Consider the following 11,363-nt stretch of genomic DNA (forward strand, 5'->3'; position numbering starts at 1 on the left):
CAGCTTCTTGGAACTATAGGGGGTGCTGTTCCGCATTAGCATATTTGTGTCTCCAAATTAAACTGCCTCGTGCTAAATTCTTGATCGTACAATATGCATATTATTGTTATTATTGGATAGAAAACAGTCTATAGTTTCTATAGGAGTTGAAATTTTGTCTCTGAGTGGTACAGAACAATTTCTACAGCACTTTTCATGACAGGGTTCAGATTTCAGAAATGTTTACCTCTGATCTGGGGTCTGTTTATAAGGCCACAGTGAATGCTATGAAGAAACCGACACTGCCTACGTCTTCCTCTGGGTGTCTGTACGTCATCACGTTTTCAATGAAGTCGATGGGACGTTCACAGCCATTATAAATGACAAAAATGTACAGAGACCCCCCTTTCTCAACATGCGCCTCAAGCGTGAAGGCCATCGGACCTGCCTCGTTCCAAATCGTTTTCTAACCAGCAGTATTTCTCCGGTCATGTTTTCAGTCGTTATAGTTGTTAAAAACATCATAATGTAGTGAATTTTAACCGTTTTATATCAATTTATATCCGTTTAGTGCGATTTTGAGGAATTTCTTTGTCGTGCACTCTGAAAGTTTGGACACGTTTTAGGGTGTCGGTCGTTGGTGATGGACATTTCGAAGGACAGAGGACATCTATCGACCAAAAGACGTTTATAACATAGAAAGGATACATTGCCCAAGAATATGATGGAAGATCAGCTCAAAGTAAGCAATATTTAATATGATAAACCGTGTTTCTGTCGAAATATTTTAAACGCATATATCGCCATTTTGTTTGGTATAGCTTCACTTGGCCAACCCTGTATTGAAAAGTAAGGATAATTTTAAAAATGTAAATCAGCGGTTGCATTAAGAACTAATTTGTCTTTCGATTCCTGTCAACCCTGTATTTTTTAGTCAAGTATATGATTAGCTTTTAATTAAACTAGATCACTCTGATAGATGACGTCAGACATATTGAGGCTTGATTTCCTAGTATTTTCATTGTGTAACCACGGTTTTGTATGGCTAAATATGCACCTTTTCGAACAAACTGTATATGTATGTTGTAAAATGATGTTACAGGAGTGTCATCGGAAGAATTCTGAGAAGGTTAGTGAAAAAATTAATATCTTTTGGCGGTGGTTACGTTATAGCGCTCTTTGGCTGGAATCGATGCTCTGGTAACGTTGGAACATGTAGTATGCTAACTTATCGATTTATTGTGTTTTCGCTGAAAAACGCTTAGAAAATCTGAAATATGGTCTGAAATCACAAGAACTGGGTCTTTCCATTGCTATGCTTTGTCTATTTTTATGAAATGTTTTATGATGAGTAAATTGGTCATACACGTTGCTCTATCTAGTAATTCTAGTGGATTTGTGATGGTCGGTGCAATTGTAAACTGTGATTTCTACCTGAAATATGCACTTTTTTCTAACAAAAACTATCCTATACCATGAATATGTTATCAGACTGTCATCTGATGGTTTTTTTTATAGGTTATTGGCTATCAATATCTTAGTTGAGCCGAATTGGTGATAGCACCTGAAGGAGTAAGAAACTGATGGAGTTAGAATAGTGGTGTATTTTGCTAACGTGTTTAGCTAATAGATTTACATATTTTGTCTTCCCTGTAAAACATTTTAAAAATCTGAAATGGTGGCTTTATTCACAAGATCTGTATCTTTCATCTGGTGTCTTGGACTTGTGATTTAATGATATTTAGATGCTACTATCTACTTGTGAAGCTATGCTATCTATGCTAATCAGTGTGTGGGGGGTGGGGGGTGCTCCCGGATCCGGGGTTAGTAGCCGTGAAAGGTTAACCTTTTGTCAATAGGGGGAGCTGTTAGCATTATTTTTTTTTTTACATTTCCAAATTAAACTGCCTCGTACTCAATTCTTGCTCGTACAATATGCATATTATTATTACTATTGGATAGAAAACAATCTCTAGTTTCTAAAACCGTTTGAATTATGTCTGTGGGTGAACCAGAACTCTTTCTACAGCGAAACTCATGACAGGACATGCGAAGCTCTGAAAAATAGTCTCTGATCTCGGATCAGTTTAAAACTCTGTGTGTGCCCTATGGCTTGACATGAACTGCACCCGCCTTCCCCTGGATGTCAGTAACCAATGAGAAGTGGAATGGTGTCTCTACGTGTTTGTCAGAGTTTATAAAAGGGAATGGAGTGAGATGTCCCTTCTTTTCGACGCTTGCCAGGACGCAAGGGAGGACATCAGAATCGCATGCTCAAAAGCTCTCGTTATTGATCAAAGATATATCCGTCTGTGATTTAATTCGATATAGGTGTTAGAAACATCATAACGAAGTTATTTGAAACCGATTTATATCAGTTTATGCGAGTATATTGCTATTTTTCTGAATTTCCTTAGTATTGCGTTTGAGGATTTGGGCATGTGTGTGCCGTGTAGCTATTGTTAGCTGCTAGTTCCGAAGTTGAGGGGGTCGTTTTACAACAAAGCAACGATTCTTTTGGACAAAGGACACATTGCCCAAGATACTGATGGAAGCTCGTCCAAAAGTAAGAGTTATTTATGATTTTATTCCGTATTTATGTGGAAAAATGTAAACGCAGTTGTCAGCCATTTTTTGCGGCACTAGTCTGGCTGTAACTCACAATGTATGTCTAGTAACGTAAATTTTAAAAATCTAAATCAGCGGTTGCATTAATAACCAATGCATCTTTCATTAGCTGTCCAACCTGTATTTTTTTTGTCAATCTAATCGATAAATAATCGTAAACATAGGTGCCTTTCCAAGATGGCGCCGGCCCGAATGCATGCCATGTTTTGACAGATTACATTGCATAACCACGATTTGTGATGCTAAATATGCACATTTTCGAACAAACTCTATATGCATTGTGTAATATGATGTTACAGGACTGTCATCTGAAGAATTCTGAGAAGGTTAGTGAAAAAGATTATATATTTTGGTGGCGATAACGTTATCGCCCCTTTTGCCTTGATTTAATGCTGGTGTGATGTTAGCTCATGTGGTATGCTAATATAACGATATATTGTGTTTTCGCTGTAAAACACTTAGAAAATCTGAAATATTGTCTGGATTCACAAGATCTGTGTCTTTCAATTGCTGTGTAGGCTGTGTATTTTTCAGAAATGTTTTAGGATGAGTATTTTGGTAATTGACGTCGGTCTCTGTAATTATTCCGGCTGCTTCCAACGCTATTTCAGTTTGCAGCTGCAATGTAGAACTGTGATTTATACCTGAAAAATGCACATTTTTCTAAAAAAACATATCCTATACCATAAATATGTTATCAGACTGTCATCTTATGAAGTTGTTTCTTGGTTAGTGGCTATATATATCTATATTTAGTCGAATTAGTGATAGCTACTGATGGAGTAAAAAACTGGTGGAGTAAAAAAAGTGGTGTCTTTTGCTAACGTGGTTAGCTAATAGATTTACATATTGTGTCTTCCCTGTAAAACATTTTAAAAATCAGAAATGATGGCTGGATTCACAAGATCTGTATCTTTCATCTGGTGTCTTGGACTTGTGATTTAATGATATTTAGATGCTTGTATTTACTTGTGACGCTATGCTAGGCTATGCTAGTCAGCTTTTTTACTGTGGGGGGTGCTCCCGGATCCGGGATGAGTACCAAGTAAAAGTTAATCAGGGGGATTTTCTTCCACAAGTATTATTTTCCTTTCCATGGTAGCAAGATCTTATCTATTTTTGCTAACTTTACGCTAACATGTATTGTAGTGAGATTATTTATTTATTTAGGGATATGAATACCGAGTATGTCCACTTCACCGTCAGACCATTTTATTGGTAAACTACACAGTTATGTAATACGTAATATAGTGCATTTATCATAAATTGGTTGTAATGCAGAAAGGTTAGAAAAATTATCTAGATCCTCTATGAGGCTGTGGAGGGATCCAAGTTGTGTATTTAAAAGAACATGAATCATCATCGTACAAGGCCACCTTTAAATTTAAGCTATCTATTTCTAGGCCCTTGATATTATTGTTGGATCTGATTTTAATAGCTAACATTTCAATGGCCATAATAAATATATATGCCGACAGTGGACAACCTTGTTTTACTCTTCTTGGCAGTTTAATACGTTCCTAGAAGTAGCCATTATTGACTATTTTACACCTAGGATTACTATACATAACTTTAACCCATTTTATAAGAGATTCTCCAAAATTGAAGTGTTCCAGGCATTTATATACACATTCCAGTCGTACTTTATCAAAAGCCTTTTCAAAGTCAGCTATGAATACCAGGCCTGATTTCCCAGATTTGTTATTGTGTTCAATTGTTTCCAGTACTTATGTTTTATTATCCTCCTAAGTATCGTCCATGTAAAAAAACGACATTATTAAGATGAATAATATCCGACAATACAGTATGCATTTTGCATCACAACACTGAAGTAAGGGGCCTCCAATTTTTTAAATGGACTGGCTCTTTATTTGTTGAGTATCTGAAAATCCAGCATTTTTATAGGAGTGGTTAAAACATGACAATAACAGTCCTCTGAGTACATCAAAAAAGGTTTGGTTATACCTCAACTGGTATGGCATCCAGCCCTGGAGTTTTCCCGGACTTAAAGGCATCAAGAAGGTCCTCATCTGTAATTTGGCCTTCACAAACTAGTCTTTCTGTACAGCTGTTAATTTGACATTATTTATAGGGAAAAAATCATTGCAATTAACTTTGGTTAGTGGAGATGGAGGAGACTGAATATTCCATCCAGTTTGCTTAAAAAAAATATATATTACACTTGAACTTTCTTGAATAAGGTTCCTCCATTTCCTTTTGTTTTTCCTCTAACGTATTCTGTGCCTCCATGGTACCGTTTTTATTGCTATCTATCTGTACTGTTAGTCCCTCTATTTAATTTGTTAATATGAATTTTTATGACCTAAATTGCTTTTGTTATTAAAGATGAGTAATGAATTGCATGGCCTCCAAAAGCACATTTAAAAGTGCCCCATACAATACGGGGATCTGCTCTACCTATGTTATGTCGGAACTAGTCATTTATACATGTTTCTTTCCTGGTTAAAACAAGTTGTCATCCATTAGGCTTTGATTACATTTCCAATATTCTCGCCCACGTGGCAATTCTGTAAGAGTAATATATATGTAAATTATTTGATGGTCCGACCGTATTCTGTCCCCTATCAACACTTTTTAAACTTTTGGTGCCAGCGAGAATGACATAAGAAAGTAATCAAGACAGCTATCTTGATTGAGCCTCCTCCATGTATATCTCACTAGGTCAGGATATGGAAGCCTCCATATATCCACTAGTTCCAATATATCCATAATATTCATGATTTCCTTAAGTGCATGAGGGTGATAGTGTGATTTTCCTTACGGTCCATTGAAGTATTTAAAACCATATTATAATCTCCCACCATAATAATAGTCTTCTGTTGCTTGTAGGCCTGATATAATATGATATACAGTTTTAAAACACATACTCATTCAAGTATTTTTCTTTTACTATTTTCTACAGCCACTTTATTATAATCTCCCACCATAATAATAGTCTTCTGTTGCTTATAGGCCTGATATAATATGATATACAGTTTTAAAACACATACTCATTCAAGTATTTTTCTTTTACTATTTTCTACAGTGTAGAATAATTGTGAAGACATCAAAACTATGAAATAACACACATGGAATTATTGAAAGTTTGACTTTGTTGCATTTAGGGGAGCTCATGCCTCATTCACAGGGTCTGAGACCCTCCGGGGCCCCCCGTAATTCGTATAATGGTTGTCCTGTTTTGATTAAATTAGTGTGCTTTGTCCCAGTGTGTGCTTTACCTTGCCTTTGGCTGTGACAATGTGGGATTGCAGTCTAGTTTTCTTACAAAGCAGGTATATATTACCACCTTGTGTGTCAGGCCAGTCAATACTGCCACGGTCAGCTTTGGCTCTTATAGAAATCAAGAAGCATGGAACCGAGTCTACGAATTGCTCCATATTCAACTTGGGGCTCTTGAAGTTATATAGCAGCTTATTCTTCGCTCAGCCTTTTCAAAGGCTGCAGCTGCTTATATTCTTAATCTATTATTAATGTATTCCAATGCATTTCAAAGGCCCACACAATTTAGCTGGCAAAAGAGTAATATTTCCAAGGGCCCTTTGAATGTTTTATCTTTCTTGTAAAATATATTTTTTTAAATGTATAAATGGGATTCTGAGACAGCTGGAGGCAAAGCTCCATTTTCTAAACCTCTCGGATTAGTTACTGAAGGAATTGATGCGTTGTTGTGGAATAATGGTGTGTGGTATAATGCGTCTCTTGTTGACATACTTCAGTCCTCCAGACAGGGATATAATGTAAACCATCACCGTATGCTGAACAGGTCAATGACGTCAAACTCTGTATGTCACCTCATATGACATATTTGATATTATGTCATGTAATATGACATATTATATACTGTATATTTATAGTAATTTAGACATTCTAGTTACAGCTGTCTGTGAATTGCACCATATACCTATAGCCTACACTAATACACTTAGTGTCACACCCTGGCCTTAGTTATCTTTGTTTTCATTATTATTTTAGTTAGGTCAGGGTGTGACATGGTGTAGTATGTGTTTTTGTATTGTCTAGGGTGTTGTATGGTTTAGGGGGTTAAGTAGAGTAGATGGTTTAGTGTTCAGTGTAGGTGTCTAGGAAAGTCTATGGTTGCCTGAATTGGTTCTCAATTAGAGACAGCTGGTTATTGTTGTCTCTGATTGGGAGCCATATTTAAGGCAGCCATAGGCTTTAGCTGGTTGTGGGTAATTGTCTGTGTGTAGTGTTTGTGTCAGCACTATTTATATGTATAGCTTCACGGTCGTCAGTTTGTTATTTTGTTAGTTTGTGTATAGTTGTTCGTTTCTTGGTTTTTCTCTCTTCTTTAATAAAATAAGATGTATTTTGCACACGCTGCGCCTTGGTCCAATCTCGCTCAAGAAGACGATCGTGACACTTAGCTGTATTAGTGTGCATCAATAATGACGTATCAATAATGATGTAAAATGGTTAAGATATACATTTTATTTAATGCCAAAAATAAAATATAGCATCCACATAAATATTGTAACATTGATTAAAAAATGATTTGGATCACTGAAGAACAACTTCAGTACAGAAGAGATTGGACATATTCATTAATCAGCTTTAAGCACCGGCTGTCAGAGCAGCTCACAGATCACTGCAGCTGTACATAGCTAATCTGTAAATAGCCCATCCAATCTACCCCATCCCCATACTGTATTTATTTATCTTGCTTCTTTGCACCCCAGTATCTCAACTTGTACATTCATCTTCTGCACATCCTACCAATCCAGTGTTTAATTGCTATATTGTAATTCAATTTGCCACCATAGCCTATTTATTGCCTTACCTCTCTTATCCTACCTCATTTGCACATGCTGTATATAGAATTTTCTACTGTATTATTGATTGTATGTTTGTTTATTCCATGTGTAGCTCTGTGTTGTTGTATGTGTCGAACTGCTTTGCTTTATCTTGTTCAGGTTGCAGTTGCAAATGAGAACTTGTTCTCAACTAGCCTACCTGGTTAAATAAAGGTTAAATAAAAAATAAAAATCTCCATTTGACATGATCAACACTCTGCTATCAAACATATCTACTAATGCTCCTTTACAATTTTTTGTAAACACTGATGGCTTTAGATTAGCTTGTTTTAGCTGAGGGATAGCAGTACAGGTTCCATATTCGTATTGTTATTTTATAAATATTACTTTATCAGTGCTATCTCACAAGATTGAGATTACACTTTGGTGTTACTGAATACCTGCAGGTTGTCCCTTCAAATACTGAAGCATCAACATATCATCAGGAAAATAAACATATAGATCCATTCATTCATTTTAACGACTGTTCACAACTAAAGTGCAGGAGTGACATACAGTAACTATAAATACAATGTAGTTTATCCAAGTCATGGTTTGGTGTAAACCAACCGATCTGCAACAACATTCTATAAGAACCACCTTATAGGAAATCACTGTTGTGGTATTTTGTTATTTTACCTTTTCTATGAGCTAGGGTTCAACATTGCATTCTACAACAGGTAAAACACTGGTAAACTCTACCTCTAGTTAGTTATCTGCTGTTATTTTAGTATGTGTATTGAATGACCATAGACCATACTCAATATTTAATTTTGTACCTTTATTTAACTAGGCAAGTCAGTTAAGAACAAATTCTTACTTACAATGACGGTCTAGGAACAGTGGGTTAACTGCCTTGTTCAGGGGCAGAACAACAGATTTTTACCTTGTCAGCTTGGGGATTCGATCTGGCTGGCCCAATGCTCTAACCACTAGGCTACCTGCATGTATATGCATTAGAGGTAACTAACATAGTATATAATGGGAAGTTAAAGCAACTCAGATGACATGTTTGTTTAGAAACTAGTAAAGTAGCATTGGGAAATCTTTCAAATTCATGCAGACATTTTTTGTTTTTGTACGTCTATTTCTACATCTAAAATACATGTCAATGTATCGAAAGATGCACAGGAAAAAATACTTATTATAATGATATGGATTTCAATAACACAATAGTTATTGCAATATTTCCAAACTCTCTTTCTAACGCATCAGGATTTTGACTGATGTAATTAAACAGTCAAGGTTAAGTCGTGCATAAGTTTATCTGAAATTATTACAATACAGTAAATACAGTATATTGTCTAGGAAATAGTCCTTAGTATGCTGGAGTAAACAAATGAAGTGAAGCATACCAGTACAAAACAATCATATTAAGAAAACACTTTCTCCTCTTATTCTTTTGATGGGAACTTTACTTATTTCAGTTGTTATTCATAATCCACCACGATGCTGAAAAAACAAATGAACAAAATAAATAGATTGATCATTTAGATATTTGGCCTTGACAACAATAAATTATCATAAAAAGTGGCATGTATTATCACATCCTCTCAGGTGGGTTTGAGGCTCTGTCTCTCTGAGTTTTTAATTTATTTTTTTATACTTTTTTTCTCTGAGGTCCAATATAACCATTCCTCATGTCTTCTCCCGCCCATCCCCACCCACTCCCCAAAAAGCCCATCCGCCCATGCAACACTTACCCGGTGGGAGCATGGTGGAGACCATTCCCGGGTCCTCCAGTATGTAAATGATGCCGCGCTGGAATGTCTTGCTTATGGGGCACTGCAAATAACTGTAGGAGGAAGGGATGGAGAAAGAGGATAGAGGAGTCAATGGGTGGGCTTGCACTGTCAGTGCTCTGTCACACCATCAATAAGGCTTCGTAGAAGGTATTTTAATCATAGCCAAGCCCAACAGCATTGCAATATCCCATCTATATCAAGGCTTTTGGCAGGAAAACTGATTTTGGAAGAATTCTGAACAGCTATACTAAATCATAGTCTGTTACAAGGTTTAGGTGCAATCTCATTTTCGTTGTCAATTCAGAAAGCAGATGACTTAACATTCACATGGATGACCATTACGGTTCATTCACCAATTTGACTGAATTCATTTGAGACACTGTTGGGACTACAGAACACATGATGTACCTCATCCAGGAGAAACGGCCTAGCCAGAACTCATACATGATGAAGCAGGATCTCTCTGGAAGTCTCTGAACGGACACACTGTGTGATAATGAAGTCACAACTCTTATGTCACGTAATGAAATGAGCATTTTGATGACGAACATTTGTAGTTACCTGTAGTAGGGGCTGTACTTTGTATCACAAAAATGTCTGAACTATTGTCATTTTCTTGTACATTCTTTCCTTCGTGGTACAGGAAGTACAAGCACTTGTCTGAAGTATCCCAAAACAATACTTATGAAGGATAGGAAGCCACTTTCCAGTATTGAAACACACCCAAATTGTATTGCCATATCCAGAGTAGCTATATGCAGGATTAGGGTGATTTCCATTTAGTCAAGAAAAGAGATTCACAATAGGCTGCCATGTGGAATTCCTGGTCCCTGGCAGCGTTTGGAACTGCCGATCTGCGGTCAAGAATGCCGAGGTTCATCTCAGGTTGAATGCCGAGGTTCATCTCAACCTATGTTGCCCTTAACTTCTCTAGGGTAGGGGGCAGCATTCAGAATTTTGTATGAAATGCATGCCCAAATTAAACTGCCTGCTCCTCGGGCCCAGAAGATATGATATGCATATAACTGGTAGATTTGGATAGAAAACACTCTAAAGTTTCCAAAACAGTGTCTGTGAGTATAACAGAACTGATTTGGCAGTCAAAAACCTGAGAAAAATCCATTCAGGAAGTCGTTTTTTTTGTTGGTTTTGTAGTTTTCTATTCAATGCCATTACAGTATCCATTGACTTAGGACTCAAATTGCAGTTTCTATGCCTTCCGCTAGATGTCAACAGTCTTTAGAAATTGTTTCAGGCTTGTATTCTGAAAAATGAGGAAGTAGAGCAGTCTGAATGAGTGGACCCTAAAGTGTCACAGAGCTTTTTCATGCGCGAGATGGAGAGAGTGCGTTTCTTGTTTACCTTTTAAATTGAAGGCGTTATTGTCCGGTTGAAATATTATCGATTATTTAGGCTAAAAACAACCTGAGGATTGAATATAAACATCGTTTGACATGTTTCTATGAACTTTACGGATACAATTTGGATTTTTTTGTCTTCCTGTTTTGACTGCGTTTGAGCCTTTGGATTACTGAAGAAAACGCGCGAACAAAACTGAGGTTTTTGGATATAAAGAGACTTTATCGAACAAAAGGAACATTTATTGAGTAAATTAATGTCTGCTGAGTGCAACCATATGAAAATCATCAAAGGTAAGGGATTAATATCTCTATTTCTGACTTGTGTAGCTGTTCTACTTGGCTGGTTACTATTTGTAATGATTTGTCTAGTGGGCTATGTTCTCAAATAATCGTAAGGTATGCTTTCGCTGTAAAGCATTTTTTAAATCTGACACCGTGGTTGGATTCACAAGAAGTTAATCTTTAAATCTATGTAAAATATGTTTTGTATTCTGAATTTTTATAATGAGTATTTCTGTATTTGAATTTGGCGCCCAGCAGTTTCACTGGCTGTTGAAGAGGCGGGACGCTAATGTCTCACGTACCCAAGAGAGGTTAACTTCTTATGGCTGAAGGGGCAGTATTGAGTAGCTTGGATGAAAGGTGCACAGAGGTGCCCAGAGTAAACGGCCTGCTCCTATGTCATAGTTGCTAATATATGCATATTATTATTAGTATTGGATAGAAAACACTCTGAAGTTTCGAAAACTGTTTGAATTATGTCTGAGTATAACAGAACTCATATGGCAGGCAAAAACCTGAGATAAAAAAAACTGAAA

The 11,363-nt window shown here is 36.6% G+C and overlaps 1 pseudogene; it reads right to left on the reverse strand.

The window, feature by feature from the left end:
- Positions 1-8,757: 8,757 nt before the first annotated feature.
- LOC139543222 (N-terminal EF-hand calcium-binding protein 1-like) overlaps positions 8,758-11,363 on the reverse strand; it is a 15,247-nt pseudogene continuing 12,641 nt past the window's right edge.

Source organism: Salvelinus alpinus, chromosome 17 (genome assembly GCF_045679555.1).
Source record: "Salvelinus alpinus chromosome 17, SLU_Salpinus.1, whole genome shotgun sequence".
Classification (NCBI taxonomy): Eukaryota; Metazoa; Chordata; class Actinopteri; order Salmoniformes; family Salmonidae; genus Salvelinus; species Salvelinus alpinus.